At 57.8% G+C, this 15435-nt stretch overlaps 1 long non-coding RNA gene across 1 annotated transcript; it reads right to left on the bottom strand.

Moving 5' to 3' along the window:
• Positions 1-6312: 6312 nt before the first annotated feature.
• Positions 6313-14166, bottom strand: LOC309859662. The gene is made up of 3 exons (XR_014308788.1): positions 13316-14166; positions 10961-11199; positions 6313-7039 (listed from the first exon to the last, which is right to left on the bottom strand). It is a non-coding gene; the product is annotated as an uncharacterized lncRNA (long non-coding RNA).
• Between the last annotated feature and the right edge of the window lie 1269 nt (positions 14167-15435).

Raw genomic sequence — 15435 nt, 5'->3', positions numbered from 1 at the left:
TAGTGAGCCCAAGCGCCTCGTCTCTGTCCTCAGCGCAGGACGTGGGAAGCACCGCCAAGGGATGTCTTGATCGCTTGTCCGTGTGGGCCTGGGATAAAGGACCTTTGCTCTGGGGGTGTGTCTGGCCCAGGCTGCAGGGGCGTGACCGTGACCCGCAGGGTTGGAGGCAGGAGCCACTGAGGAGGAGGAGCCTGGCAGCTACATAAGGGCCAGCCCAGCCCAGCCTGGAGCTCTCTGGGCGGTGGTCACTGTGAGGATGAAGGCTGTCGTTCTGCTGGTGGCCCTGCTGTGCCAGGGTGGTGAGGCAGGGAGACGGGGTGACGGGGGGGGGGGGGGGACGCCTCTTCCCAGACTCACCCTTCCTAGTGCCTGCCGTGTGTCCTCTGCTGTACTTTCTGACCACCCCCCCCCCCGGCTCACTGGGGGTCCTCCTCCCTGCCCCGCCCTCACCTGTCCCTCCTCCCTGGAGCACCTGGATTCTGCACTCCGGTCTGTCCTGGATCCCAGGTCCCGGGCAGCAGACGGGGCTCTGCCTCCTTTCCTGCCTCCTTTCCTGCCGTGGCCAGGCCCTGGAGCTTCGGCACACCAGGCGGTTGATGCTGGCCTCTGTCCCCCCACAGCCTGGGCCTTGAGATGCCACAATTGCTCTAGCACTGGAGGGAGCACGTGCTCAGGACCTATAGAATGCCCCAGCCACGCGCAAGCCTGCATTTCAGAGAAGCTAAGTGAGTCCCTCTCCTCCTGCTCTTCCCCCTTCTGCCTTCTAGAAGCCAAGAGGGGTAGATGGGATGTGAAGACCTCGGCAGGGGTTGGGGGAGCAGGACAGGGCAGCCCGGGGCGGGGGGTGGGGGGTGGCCACTTCCCTACCTGGCAGAGGTGCGACACATGTCACTCTGTAACAAGAAAGCCTGTGTTCCGGGGCATCTGGGTGGCTCAATCCGTGAGCATCTCACTCTTCATTTCTGGGGGTCACAGTCTCAGGGTGGGGGGTTGGAGCTCCGCGCTCAGGGGAGCGCCAGCTTGGGATTCTCATTCTCCGTCTGCCCCTCCCTCTCTAGCTCTCACTCAAAAAACAAAAAAAAACCCAAAATCTGGATGTCAGAATGAGAATCCCCAGGGGATTTCCTGCAAATCCAAATGTGGCTTTGTAGCGTGAGCCAGATCCTGGCCTCGAGGGCACCCCTCCACTGTGGGTCCAGCCAGGGGCTCTGTGGCCAGCCTGGCTCTCTGGGCTGTGGGGCTGGGTGCCATCCGTGGGCTCTCGGGCCTGGGGCTCCAGAATGAGCCCATTCTGGGGTCAGGAGGAAGGTTCCAGGCACCGCTCGCAGACCCGCAGCCTCTGGGTGTTTCTTCTGTGCGACAGGCATGGACGTGCTGGGCGGGAAGTACACCGTAGTGGCCAAGAGCTGTGTGCAGTCCTGCGACTACCCCATCCCCGTGAAAGCCAGAGCGTACATCAAGGAGATGCAAGTCTTCCAACACTGCTGTAGCACTGACCTGTGTAACGGAGCCGGGAACTGGGGCCCGGGGACCACCACCGTGGGCCTCATGCTTGTGGCCACTGTCCTCGTCACCCTCCCAGGGGCCTTCTTGTGACCCAAAGGTGCAGGACGTGCGTGAGGCGGCACAGCCCCCGTCCCCATCCAACTGTCTGTGAGCACATCCATGGAGGACGGAGCTTGGGGAGGTGGGGGACTGGGCGGGATGGTCACAAAGGACTGCGCCAACTCATCCCCAATCTTCAAGGCTGACAGATGTCCCCACCCCCCGCACGCCGATGCAGAGAACCCCCCAGTCTTTGACTTTGTCTGAGGGTCCTCCCTGGCCTTTCAGCAAAACCAGCCCTGCCCTTGTCCTCTGGGAGCTGCCGTCCCATGCGGGTGGTGCTGGGAGGAGTGTCCTTTGCCCTGGGTGGAGGACCCCACAGCCAGGATGTTGCTTTCAAGGGCAGAACGTGAGGCCTGACTCACACCCCAGAGCCCCTGGTCAGGCTGGGGCTCTGGGGGTCACAAGCCCTCCCCGCAGTGCCTCCCGTCCCTGTCCAAATCCCCGCTTCCTCACGGGTCCCCCAGGAGTCTCTGGAATAAAGCTCGTACAGGGGAATCCTGCCTCAGTGTCTGCTTCAAGAGAACCCAGCCTGAAGCCGAGCTTCGTGCCCGCTGTGGCCATGGCTCCCAGGCGGAGGCATGTTCTCTGCTCTCCCCGGAGGTCTCTGCGCCTCGCGAAACCTTTCAAACCATACAGTGTGTCATTCGTGTAGCACTGAGGCCATCAGTCAGGAAATGCTCGGGGTGCTCTGAGAAGAGGTGACTTGGGGGCCCTCTGGAGACAAAGTGGCCACAGGCCGGGGTGCCTGGATCAGGTTGGCCAGAGTCCAGTGGCCTGTTAGCCGCCGCCTCCTCCTGAGAAACCGGGGAGGAGTCCCAGGCAGGGCCGGGGACCAGCGGGAGCACTGGGCAGGACTGGCCCATCCCAGGCCCTGCAGACAGAACTCAGACCCCTAAGTTGCTGCCTGGCAGAGAGGGTGGCCGGTGGGAGGCCGGGGGGGTACTCACCATGGACCCCCCTACACAGCCGGGGGAGGCGGGCTTTTCCCAAAGACCTTACCAAACCCTGGGGCAGAAGGCACTCCGGGCGGGGCTCTCAGCTCCTTCTCTCCTTTAGTCCCAAAACCACCACCACCACCACCCCGCCCCGAGAATCAGACGTCACTCTAATTGTCCTTTGTCTGGTGAAGGGACCTGCTGAGAGTCTGGGTGCTGGTCAGCTCAGGTGTGACAAATCACCAGCAACCAGTGCGATTAGCCTCCCCTGGTCCTGCAGCCGCCGGCGTGTCCTCCCCCTACCCTCACATAGTCTTCGGGTTTCCCCTTCTTATCAGGACACCAGTAACACAGGTTCAGGGCACCTGTAGGAGTATCTCGAGACACAGTCACCTTCTGAGGTCCTGAGGCTTAACACTTCAACCTCGGAGTTTGGGAAGGACTCAATTCAGGCCACTATACAGGAGGAGGGAGGGTCCCATTGAAGTCCAAGTTCAGACTCACCAGGATCCCACAGACGTGAAGGGGCTGCTCCCACACGAGCGGCTGGAAGGTCCAGCCCAGACAGCTGCGCGAGTCCCTGTGAGTAGAATGTTTAATCTCGCCCCAGGGAATGCCGGCGTCGGTCCTCCGCTGCGGGAGGTCATCGCAGAGCCTGGGGACGTCCCGAGCACAGTGTCCCATTTCCCCGGGGCTCTGGGCCACACGGTGTCAGCTCGGGCTCCCGAGGGGCTGGAGACGGAGGTCGGCCACGCAGGAAGACGACCAGGTCAGCGTGACGGGAGCGGGACGAAGACCCTGGACGGGGAGGGGGGGCTTCCCTGGCCGGCAGCACTCGTGCGAGCCGCACTTCGGGCCGGGAGAGCACTCGCTGCCCGCGACTCCACGGGGAGAGGGCGGTGCGGACGCCCCCCCCATCCCGGGCCCTGCCCGCGCGCCCCTGCCCCTGGCTGAGGGCAGTCTGCGTCCTTTCCTTGCGATGAGCCTAACCGGGAGCCTGACCGCTCTCGTGAGTTCTGGGAGCCCTTGGAGCGAACCAGCGGACCCCACGGGGTCTCGGGGACGGCTGCCTCACTTCACAGTATGACAAAGCTAGTAACCGTGCCTCTTACAGTGGATGTTAAGGGCCGGGGAGACGGAGAACGGCAGGCCCCGCACACCCGCGGCCCCGACGCAACGCCCGGAAAGGCCAGGACGGAGCGAGCAGGGCGCGTCCGGTCCGCCCCCAAGCCCTGAGCCCACTGATGGCCTCGGCCCACCAGGACCCCCCAGAGCTGTAAATTCAGGACCCGACGGACAACTCTGAAAAATAAAGAAGAGTCCAAGAAATTATTCTCTGGAGGTGAGATGTAGCCACTGGAATCCCACGAACCCTAACAACCCCGCCCAGCGGGACTTGGAGGCCGCGGCGTGGCCGCTCAGGGTCTCCACGGCGCCCAGCGCGCCCGGCTCGCGCGCATCTAAGCCCCGCCTCAGGGCTGTTTCCATGGCGGGAGACGTGTCGTTGCATTTAGACCCTCCAGATACTTCGCCAGCGCGACTTGCATGTGCGCCCCGGTCTCCCAGAGGCCTAAAACGTGTGCGAGCAGGAAGCAAGGGAGCGGAGGGTAAAGGACCTTCCGCAGACGCCGGGCCGGCGGCAGGACAGACGGACGCGCGGGCGCCAGACAGGGGCGCGTGTGCGTGCGATGCAAGGACGGGCCGGAGGCTTCCAGCCTCCAAGCCTGCGGCGCCCAGCGACATCCCAGCCGCGCAGAGCCGGCAGGAAAGAGCGGGCGGCCGGGCAGGCGGGGAGAGCCGCGCAGCGCAGGCTGCCGAGGAGTGGGGCAAGAGAAAGAAATCTAGAAACTGCGATTTAGAGACGACCAGAGGTTCCTGCTGATGGCCTTAGAACAGAATAGCTTGGACCAATGTTTATGAATTTTAAATTCTTCAAAAGTAAAAATATTTGCGTAACAAACATAAACAGTAAAACGTAAAAACAGCAAATGTGGGGCGCCCGGGGGGGCTCAGCGGGCAAAGTGTCTGCCTTCGGCTCAGGTCATGATTCTGGGGTCCCAGGATCGAGCCCCGCATGGGGCTCCCTGCTCAGTGGGGAGCCTGCTGCTCGCTCTGCCTCTGCCCTTCCCCTTGCCCGTGCCCTCTCTGCGCCCCCACATAAACAAAATCTTAAAAAAAAAAAAAAAAAAAGCAAACGGTAAAAAGGAGGAAATATGGCCGCCTGGGGGGCTCCATGGGGTGAAGCCGCTGCCTTCAGCGCAGGTCATGATCCCAGGGTCCTGGGATGGAGCCCCGCATCGGGCTCTCTGCTCCCCCCCCCCCCCCCCCCGCCCCGTCTCTCTGCCTGCCTCTTGGCCTACTTGTGATCTCTGTCTGTCAAATAAATAAATAAAATCTTAAATAAATAAATAAAATGAAAAGGAGGAAATATTTGCAATCGTGTAACAAGCAAAGGTTAATATTCAGGACCTTCTACTGTCCCCTAATTAACATGGAATATATACATCCCACCAAATACAAGAGCAAGGGATATGAGTAGGCAGTTTGTAGGCGAGAACCTGCCCCCCACCCCCCAAGCGAAACTCAGCTCGGCTCCAGAATGTTCTGGGAAGTGGCAAAGGTGTCCCTGCCGGCTCAAACTTTGTAAGGGATGGAGACACGAGCTTATTCACCATATAAGCTGATGCAACATTTTGGGGGTGATGGAGGGTAGCGATTTGTTAGTAGAATCAAAATTTTACACATGCTGGCATTTCACCTTTTTCCAGAAATTTCTCTTCTAGGAATTGTCCAATAGAAATACTGATTTGGGTGCAAAGGTGTGTGCGGATGATCTGTAGAGCCGTGAAAACAGGAGCCTGGAAACACACTAAGTACAAACTGAAGGGGCAGGCGCTGAGCCACAGCTCCTGACGCGGCCGCTTACAGACCAGATTTGGGTCCTGAAATTCAACTATCTCTAAGACGTGTTGTCAGTTTTTAAGATCAAGGCACATCCCGATCCTGTGGACTAACGTGTGGAGGGACAGAGGTGAGTACAGCAGGCAAATGTCCAGGGAAAGGCTGGAAGTACTTTGCATAAACCTGACTGGGGCCTCTGCCCTCCCAACCAACCCGCCCCTCAGGAGGGACCCGGGGGAGGACAGGCAACCCGTGATGTGTCCACTCCCTTCCCGGGAGCGATTTCTCACCAGGTTTTCCCAGCACCTGTCATGGGGCAGGTGACCCGCTTGTTTGAGGGACCTCCTTGCTCCGGCCAGGTGCACAGGGAATGTTAGTCAGGTAGAAGAACTAATTGCATGGCAGCGGCCGTGGGGGAACATGGCAGAGACCCCTGGAACCTCCATTATCTTGGCACGGTCCCCTTCCTGCCAGCTATCCCCAGACTTGTGCTTTGGGTCTGATCTCGGACGAGGCCTGCAGGGGTGGCTGTGTGCGGGGCGGGAGGGTGGTCGGTGTGCCCTGCTAGGGCAGGGCTGCTGCTGGGCCTTTAAGCCTGGCCTTGCCCTTGTCCCCAAGGGCAGAGCTGCCCTGTCACTCTTGCCCACCAGCAGGTGGGGCTGGCGGTCACATTCTAGAAAAGGACACCGTGGTGGATGGACCAGTCGTGAAAATCTAGCTTGCAATTTACAGCAGTCAGAATGGTCGGGGTCCATCCCAAGAGTGTGCGGTTTTGGGTTTTTACCCGTTTGCCCACTTTTGACCTTTCTGAGGCCATTCTAGCCTTTTTTCCTTAAACTTATTTATTTGACAGAGAGAGAGAGTGAGAGCGGGCACAAGCAAGGGGAGTGGCAGGCAGAGGGAGAGGGAGGAGCAGGCTTTCTGCCAAGCCAGGAGCCAGATGCCGGACTCGATCCCGTGACTCCCGGATCAAGACCTGAGCCAAAGGCAGACACTGAACTGACTGAGCCCCCCGGGCGCCCCCCATTCTAGCCTTTTGTTCTAAGGACTCATCTTCCCAATTTCATGTCACACGCAGGCGTTGCAAGCTAAGCAGAAAGTGGGGGCCTGCCTGAGGCTGTGAGCTGGGGAGCCGCGGACACTGTCTGTCCCCCACACCCAGCGTCAGGAACACGAGGAAGGAAGGGACCCAGACTCGGACTCGGAGAAATGCCATCTCCCTCAGGAAGCAGAGATGCTCAGGGTTCTGCCAGCCACTCCCCTCCCCCGAGGGCCAGCCCTTCACTTGGCATCAGGACAAATGTCAACGGGACCCAGATGGGTCAAAGTTCAAAGGAGAGACAGCAACTTCAGAGAGACTCTGCTCCAGCTGTGGAAGGGACTTGCTGGCCAGCAAAGGGAAGGCTTCATAGTTTCCAGGATAGAAAAGGTCCATCTTGGGGTTCCCAGCGGCTCAGTCAGTGAAGCATCTGCCTTCGGCTCAGGTCACGTTCCCAGGGCCCTGGGATCGAGCCCCGTGTCAGGCTCCTTGCTCCATGGGGAGCCAGCTTCTCCCTCTCGCACTCCCCCTGCTTGTGTTCCCTCTCTCCCTGTGTCTTTCTGTCAAATAAATAAATAAAATCGTTAAGAAGAAAGAAAGGAAACGTCGATTTTACGCACAAGAAAATTTAAAGTATATAGAAAGCTGAGAAAATGCACAATGGGAGATTTTTATCTTTAATACATGAGCAAGTGTTAAAATTTCCATGCAGGCAAATCACAGGAAGGAGGGGCCAGTGATTCTGAAGCACGTGGACAGACAGACGGGAACCCTCAGCCTCCCTGGCAATAAAATTCCAACAAGGAAGCCCCGTATCACCCAGCCCATGCCTTCCACTGTTCTATTTGATTTTGGGTCATAAAACCCAGTGTTACGCAGAGTTAGGAATGAGCCCTGAGGACAACAGCACATAGCTGGGGGTTCTTCTAGAAGGCAGTAGGCTCATCTGCGCCCAAAGCTTTAGACTATCCCCAGCCTCTGACCTGGTCATCCCAATTTAAGAAAATTATTGAAAGTCAATAAACAAAAATGCAATGTGCCTTTATGACTATATTATTCATTTCAGGAAAGGCATGAGCGAATCAGTTCGAAGGAGAAGAACCAGAGGAAGAGGAGAGAGCGCGATTTTTCAGAGGGTTAAGAGACTGACAGAGATTGTAGGTCTGGGCCTGGAGGCAGCTAGGGGAGGTGATGGGGGCTCAGCCCAGGAGCCCCGGGAAGACCAACAGTGGCCAGCTCCCGAGACCATACCCTGGACAGTGGCAAGGACCCAGCACAGACACACACAAGTGTCTTGTAATGTCTCACATCTGTGAGAGGATGGTCTCTCTTGGAATCTGAAGTATGGAGGTGCCAGGCCCAGTGGTGGGGCAGGCCAGGAACTGGGGCGGGGAGGTGGGGCCCAGAGACGGGGAGCGCCATGCCTGAGGTCACACAACATGTCAGCCTCACAGTGAGATCGGGCCCCAGACTCCTAACACTGCGTCTCCTGGGTATTCCTGAGGCTGGCCCCTCTGCGATTAACCGAGGTGGGCTCCAGGACGCAGGGCCAGTCGCGCCCCGGCTGCTGCAGCTCCGCCCCCGGTCGCTGCAGCTCCGCCTCCCGGCCGCTGCAGCTCCGCCCCCGGTCGATGCAGCTCCGCCCCCCCCCCCCGGCTGCTGCAGCCCCGCCCCCCGGCCGCTGCAGCTCCGCCCCCCGGCTGCTGCAGCCCCGCCCCCCGGCCGCTGCACTGACCACATGGTTGCAGAAAGCTGTGCTCCGACGGGAGGACTTGGAGAAAACCAGACTCCGTGGAACGCAGGGCAGCGGTTTTGATGGCTATCCTTTCCCGGCCTGGGGAACCCGGGACCCACGGGACAGAGGGTTATTGATTGAAACCTGCAGAATGCACTCTTCACCCCTTTGAGCAAACCTGCCAGCACCTGCCTGGACCTTTTCAGATAACTCTCCCATTCTGTGGGGATGCACAGGAAAAGGTAAGTGAAGTCATGTCTCCTCATGTACCCAGGATCGGGGCTCAGAGTGTGACCAGGGTTGGAGAGGGCCCAGCGTGTGACTGGGATCAAGTCTACCCTCTGCCCCATACTTCTCCCGCTTCCTTTCTGTGCAGCCTACACCCTCCAGTCAGTAACTGTAACGACCTGTCTTACAACCTGGGCATGCCCGTGCCACACGCTGTGGGGAATGCCCATATGGACCATCTCCTTCACTCATCCTAAGGACCTTGAGATGGACACAACCACCTCAGTCCCATTCTGGCAAGAGAAGACTGAGACCAGCATTTTCCTGGCAAATGCATGTACTTGGATTAAAAACGAGGTCTTCAGGGGCACCTGGGTGGCCCAGTGGGTTAGCCTCTGCCTACCGCTCAGGTCGTGATCTCAGGGTCTTGGCTTCGAGTCCGCATCGGGCTCTCTGCTTGGTGGGGAGCCTGCTTCCTCCTCTCTCTCTGCCTGCCTCTCTGCCTGCTTGTGATCTCTGTCTGTCAAATAAATCAATAAAACATTAGAAAAAATTTTAAAATAAAAAACGAGGTCTTTAGACACCTGGGTGCCGCAGTCGGTGAAGTGTCTGCCTTCCGCTCAGGTCATGATGCCAGGGTCCTGGGATGGAGCCCCGCGTCTGGCTCCCTGCTCAGCGGGGAGTCTGCTTCTCCCTCTTCCCTCCCCCCGCTCCTTTTCTCAATCTCCCGCTTTCACGCTCTCTCTCAAATAAATAAACAAAATCTTAAAAAAAAAAAAAAAAAACTATGGGAAAAAAAGCGGAGGAAGGAAGGAACCAGGCTTTCTTGGGGCCCCTGGCTGACTCAGTCAGTGACGCATGTGGCTTGATCTCAGGTTTGTAAGTTTGAGCTCCAAGCTGGGTGTTGAGATTGCTTACAAATAAAATCTAAAAGGATCGGAAGGAAAGATGTGAAGAAGGAAGGGGGAGGGAGGAAGGAAGAGGGGATGGAAGGGAGACAGAAGAGAAACCGGGTCTTCTCAGACTCTGCCGATCTCGCCTGCCACTCCGCAGCCTCCTGCTGAAGGACCCACGAGCTCCGCGGCGCCCAGCCTCCCTGCCCTCCGGCAGCGCTGCGCGTGCTGCTCGTGTGATCTGCCAGAGCAGTCTTCTCTCCCCCTTTTTTTTTTTTTAAAGGATTTTGTTCATTTGAGAGAGCGAGAGGGCACGGGGTGGGAGGAGGAGCAGAAGGAGACGGAGAAGCTGACTTTCCCCTGAGCAGGGAGCCCGATGCGGGGCTCCACCCTGGAACCCCGAGATCATGACCTGAGCCGAAGGCAGACACTTAACGACTGAGCCCCCTGGTGCCCCCAAGCAAATGTTCTCTGCAGGAGGTGGGCTGGAAGCACTGCCTGGGCACCAAGGAGCACCTCGGCTGCTGGGGGAGACACAGCTGGTGGTCAGAGACCGCGCCCAGTTCCCTGCCTGGTCCTCTGACCCCACAGCTGCACAGCCTGGGGCCTGGCAGGAGCCCACTGCCGTCTCCCACACTAACTCTGGGAAGTACCAGCTTGCCAGGCTCGCCTCCCCTCACCCACGCAGGGCAGCCCCTGAACATCACGGCCCCGTGGGTGCACACATGGGCTCAGACAAGGAGCCACCACGACGCAGAGCCTTTCGGTGCCTCCAGGGGAGGGCAGCACAAAGCCCTGGGGTGGGGGCTCTGAGCGGTGGAGGTCCTGGGAACCGGTGCCTCACAGCATTTCCAGGGTCGTCAGCCAGCCTGGTGGAAAGCACCTCTCCGGGGGCTGCAAAGGCAACAGTAGGTCCAGCGACACGTCTGGGTAATGCGGGAAAAGGCGGAGGGGTGTGGGCATGTCGGGACGAGGAGAGCTCGGCTGCTGGCTGCGCTCGATGTGGGACCTCTGGCAACCCCCTTCCTTTCTGTGCCCTGGCTTCCCCCTCTGGGCAGCAAGGGACCCCTCCAGCAGGTCAGCTCCCAGCACCCAGGATGGAGCCCAGGTACCCCAGGGACGGGGGGAAAGAATGAAGGGCGACCCAGGCCAGCACCCGGCTAAGCCAGCAGGAGCACAGGCAGTGGCTGGACAGAGCAGGTGCAGGGCAAGAGGGCAAGTTGTGTGGGGCCTGGATCAGGCCAGCCTGTCCTCAGAGGGCCTCTGTCCAGCTGTGACTGGGGTGGGGCCCTTGCAGCCCTCACGGTCTCCTGACTCTCTCCAACCCGGCGTGCCTCATCACCTGAGCTGTGGTCAAAGCAAGAAACCCTTCCCCCTGCCCCCTGAATGCCCACAGCTGTCCAGGCCCCCTCTTCCTCGTGACCCTCTCACACACTGCCCCCTCCACCCTCCGTTTCCCGTGACTCCCTCACACATACCCCTTCCACCCCCCTTCACCTAACAGACCTCCAGGGCGGGTTGCAGACAAGTGGGAGCCCAGACATCCCCTGGAGAGGGCTGTTCGCCAGCATTCATGACAGACCCCACAGACAGGACAGCTCAAGTGACAGAAGGCTGTTACTCCTAGTCCCAGAGGCTGGAAGTCTGAGCTCCAGGCACGAGCGGGGCTGCTCCTCCTGGCATGTAGATGACCGACCCCTCCCCATGTCCTCCCATGGGCATCTCGGTGTGTGTCTGCGTCCTGCTCTCCCCTTCTCTTCGGGACACCGGTCAGCGTGGATCAGAGCGTTTCTCCTAACACTTCCACAAACCCCCATCTCCAGGCATGGTCACCCTCCAGGGTGCTCCAACATGTGAATTCTGCGACACAAGAGGAGGTAGACACGGGTCACGACTCCTTGATGGCAGCTTTGTTGCCACACCCTAAAGTGGAGACCCCCGAGATGACCCTCTCCAGGTCACAGACCCACGTCGGGAAGGGCCCAGTGGAAGAGCTAACTCGGGGTCCCCAGGATGTATGCTGTGCGGGAAATGCTGTGTGACTGCATTGAAATGACATTGTCCTGCATCCGTGTTCACAGCAGTGTCCTTCACAATCGCCAAGACATGGAAGCAACCTAAGTGTCCTCCCACAGTCCGTGGGTAAAGGACTGGTGGTGGTGGCCCTTCTGAGATAAAAGTCAGAGACAAATGCGGCCAGATACTGCACGATCTCACATACACTTGGAACCTAAAAAAATAGGAGGGAGGCAGAAAAACCAAACTTCTAGAAAAAGAGATCAGATCTGGATGCCTGGGTGGCTCAGTCTGCCAAGCCTCTGCCTTCTGCTGAGGTCATGATCGCAGGGTCCTGGGACAGAGGCCCCAATGCCTAATAGGGTTCCCTTCTGGGAGGGGAGCGGTGGCCTGCTTCTCCCTCTCCCTCTGCACCTTCCCCTGACCCCTCCCGCTCGTGCGCGTGCGCTCGCTCACTCCCGTAACGCTCGCTCGCTCGCGCTCTCAAAAAATAAAAAAAGTTTTCTAAGAGAAATCAGATCTGTGGAGTGCGGGAGGGAGGAGGTGGGGGGCGTCCGAAGGGCCGATTTCCCTGGTGGAGAAGCAGGAGCTGCACCGTGCGATGGGCGGCTCGTGCTGCTGGGCTCCCAGCGCAGACGAGGGAGAGGAGGACACCTGCGTACCCGTCTGACAGCCTGTGGCCGCCCTGGGTTCACTGCCAACGTGACTTCGTCAACACTGCACACGGGACGCTGGCGGTCTTCACGTCCGTCAGGTCTCCGGAGAATGGGCGGGAAAGCAAAAGGCCAAGTGCACGAAGCAGCATTCTCAAAGTGACCCGTTTGCAGGCCAGAGAGCGGCCGCAGACCAGCTATGCGAGCCAGTGACGGGGGAGGAGGGGGCTGCGCGGTGGAGGGGTGAAGGCCGCGGGACGCTCAGCGAGGAAGCCCTCCCTGCACCTGTACCGGTGTCCCCGCGCGCCTGCCCCCACCCCAAGGCTGGGCCGCTGCTAGGGGCCAAGCGCCTGCCCGCAAGCCTCCCCTGAGTGTATAGCTCCGTCCAAGTAAAAGTTAACACCCCCCCCCCCAAAAAATCAGAACTTTTTGTGTTCTATTATTTCTTGTAAGTTTTATTAGCTTTTGATGCATAATTTACCTCATTAACTTAAATTTTTTTAAAGATTTTATCTATTTATTTGTCAGAGAGAGAGCGAGCACAGGCAGAGCGGAAGGCAGAGTCAGAGGGAGAAGCAGGCTCCCTGCGGAGCAAGGAGCCCGATGCGGGACTAGATCCCAGGACGCTGGGATCATGACCTGAGCCGAAGGCAACCACCTAACCAACTGAGCCACCCAGGCATCCCTCATTAACTTAAATTTTCAGAATTTTTTAATATTGAACATGTTAGTACAATCCTAGCGCTGTGGGGGCGCCTGGGTGGCTCAGTGGTTTAAAGTCTCTGCCTTCGGCTCAGGTCATGATCCCAGGGTCCTGGGATCCAGTCCCGCAACGGGCTCTCTGCTCAGCGGGGAGCCTGCTTCCTCCTCTCTCTCTGCCTGCCTCTCTACCTGCTTGTGATCTCTCTCTGTCAAATAAAATCTTTTAGAAAAAAAAAACCCTTGCGCTGTGTGCTGTGTTTTAAACCAGTTGGTGTCTGTTTGGGCTGCAGCCACAAACGCCTAGGCCAGGCTGGGGGCGGGGGAGCCATGCCCAGCACTGAGGTCAGTGTGGGCCACCCGTTGGCTCAGAGCTGTCTCCTCCGGCTGTCAGCCCCTCCCCAAGGGCTCAGGGGGTCCCGACACTAGTCCCATTCCAGAAGGCAGCCCTCACAGGACTCGGATCCCAGCCAGGGTTAGGCTGCGGGGCAGGTTTGAAGGAGCACGATTTTACAAGGGCTGAGACCACTGCTTCCCCTTTTTATCCTGACTAGTGTCACCAGATTTCCACCCGTCATTATGAAATGCCAATAGAGTATTACCCCCACCTTAAAAGACCACCAGAGACGTGAGTCAAAGCCAATCAGCAAGGGTCGTTTATTGCAGGTTCGAACCTGGACCTCTGCGCCGCTCGTTGCCGATAACGCCGAGAGGTCCAGAGCTGGGTTGGTGCAGGGTTTTTATAGACAGATACAAACAAGTTTCGGGTGGGACTGAGCTGTTTGAACAGGCATACTTGGCGTCAGTGAATTGGGTCAGGGGACCCCCGCGCGAAAGCAGACAAAGCAATCTTACAGAAGCAGAACTGGCCGGTTAGCCCAGGCATGCGAAAAAAAGCACTATCAGGATATTGAAGGCCTGATTACTACCAAGTAAAGACAATTGGGAGTCTCCTGGTGGAATGTTACATTCCTGCTATCAGGCATCCTTGTTAATGAGATTTAGGTTTAGAAGAAATTTAACTTTATTTACTTTTCCTTCTACTTCCACCTCCTTCGGTTTTTTTATGGAGGGGAGGGTGACATCAGGGCTTGAGGAACTGAGTTCTGTGTCCCTGGAAATTGGGCTATTGATAAGGTAACTTCTTTGTTGTAAATCTCAAGGACATTTGCAAACCAAGGGAGACTCCTGTCCTGCAGGATTGTGATCTCAGCAAGTTAACCATTTATCATTTTATGGCAGTCAGGGGTGCCTGAGGAACGCCACACATATGGAGGGGAGCGGGTGAAGGGGGGGAGTGCAAGGCGCCAGCCTTTGCTTTGTCCTCAGCCAGCCTCCTGCTCCTTCAATTAATGTTGGGTCGGTGGCTCGGGCGGCTCGGGGAATGCAGAGAAACAATAGAAACGACCGACAGGACCGCCGTCTACCAGCCCCTCCCCCCACTTCCCTAACCCTTGACTCCCGCCTAAAGGATGTATGCCCAGGTCACGTCTCCATAGGTAACCCAATACCTATGCAGGAAAAAGGAGTATCAGGGGCCCCCACCCCATACCCTCCAATCACCAAATACCTTACCATGTATGGACGTGAACCCATGCCCTGCCTTGGCCCCATGAAAGACCCCCGCCGACTCCCTGCCACCGCGACTTCCCCGACTCCCCTTTCTGTGGAGTCGCGGAACCTCACCCGAGGGTGCCCACCTCCTCCCCTCACGACTTTCCCGGCTCTCCTTCTCCTGAGCCCCAAAACTTCACCAGAGATGCCTTTAATAAATCTTGCCTTGCGCCTACCTCGCCTGGTGTTGTGTCTACCTCATGTGCAAAACTTTACAATTAATGTTTCCAAACACATCCTGTTTTGGGAGAGCTCTGTCCCCTGCAGGCGTGGCTTCCCTGTGGTTAAGTTCCACTCTGGTTAGTGTTCCCTCTGCTTTCTTGTATCTTCTATTTGTTGGGTGCCGCTTCCAGTCGGCGACGGGAGAAGAATTAGGCACAAACAAGTCAGCGGCAAGAGACTGGGAGCAGCGGACAACAGTCGAAAAGGACGGCTGCCCCAGCACCTCCACAATCGCACGTTTATTAGACAGAAGACAACAGCCAACAGAAGGACTGATGAAGATCAAATGTTAGTCACTGGTCGCGTCTTGTGGACAAGCAAGAAGGAGGATCAAGTTTCTAGTTAACCAAGCACACTCGAAGGACTCGTCTTCTGGGAAGAGAAAGGAGCGAGAACGGAAAAGGGAGGCAGCCGGTATTTCGTTCCACCCTGAGCGAGCCGGGCGTCCCCAGCTGCCCAGCTTCACGGTCGTACATCGTCCTTCTCCGCAAAGACCCGTTGCCAGTATATGTATTTCTTAAGGCCATATCTCAATGTGCTTGGCCACTAGTAAAATCCTCCAGGGGTTGCAGTTTAAGTAACAAATTGTTCCGAGGGGCGGCAGCAGTTGGGGACTTCTTTGGCGGTTCTTTTTGAGGGACACTTAATTGCTTCATTAATGTTGACCCTTTTCTTTTCCTTTTTTTTTTTTTAAGATTGTATTTATTTGACAGACAGAGATCGCAAGTAGGCAGAGAGTCAGGCAGAGAGAGAGGAGGAAGCAGACTCCCCGCTGAGCAGCGAGCCCAATGCCGGGCTCGATCCCAGGACCCTGAGATCATGGCCTGAGCCGAAAGCAGAGGCTTTAACCCACTAAGCCACCCAGGTGCTGCAATGTTGACTCTTGTTTTGG

The sequence above is a fragment of the Mustela nivalis genome (genome assembly GCF_964662115.1).
Source record: "Mustela nivalis genome assembly, chromosome: 2".
NCBI lineage: Eukaryota > Metazoa > Chordata > Mammalia > Carnivora > Mustelidae > Mustela > Mustela nivalis.
This window is presented reverse-complemented; position numbering and strand designations above follow the sequence as displayed.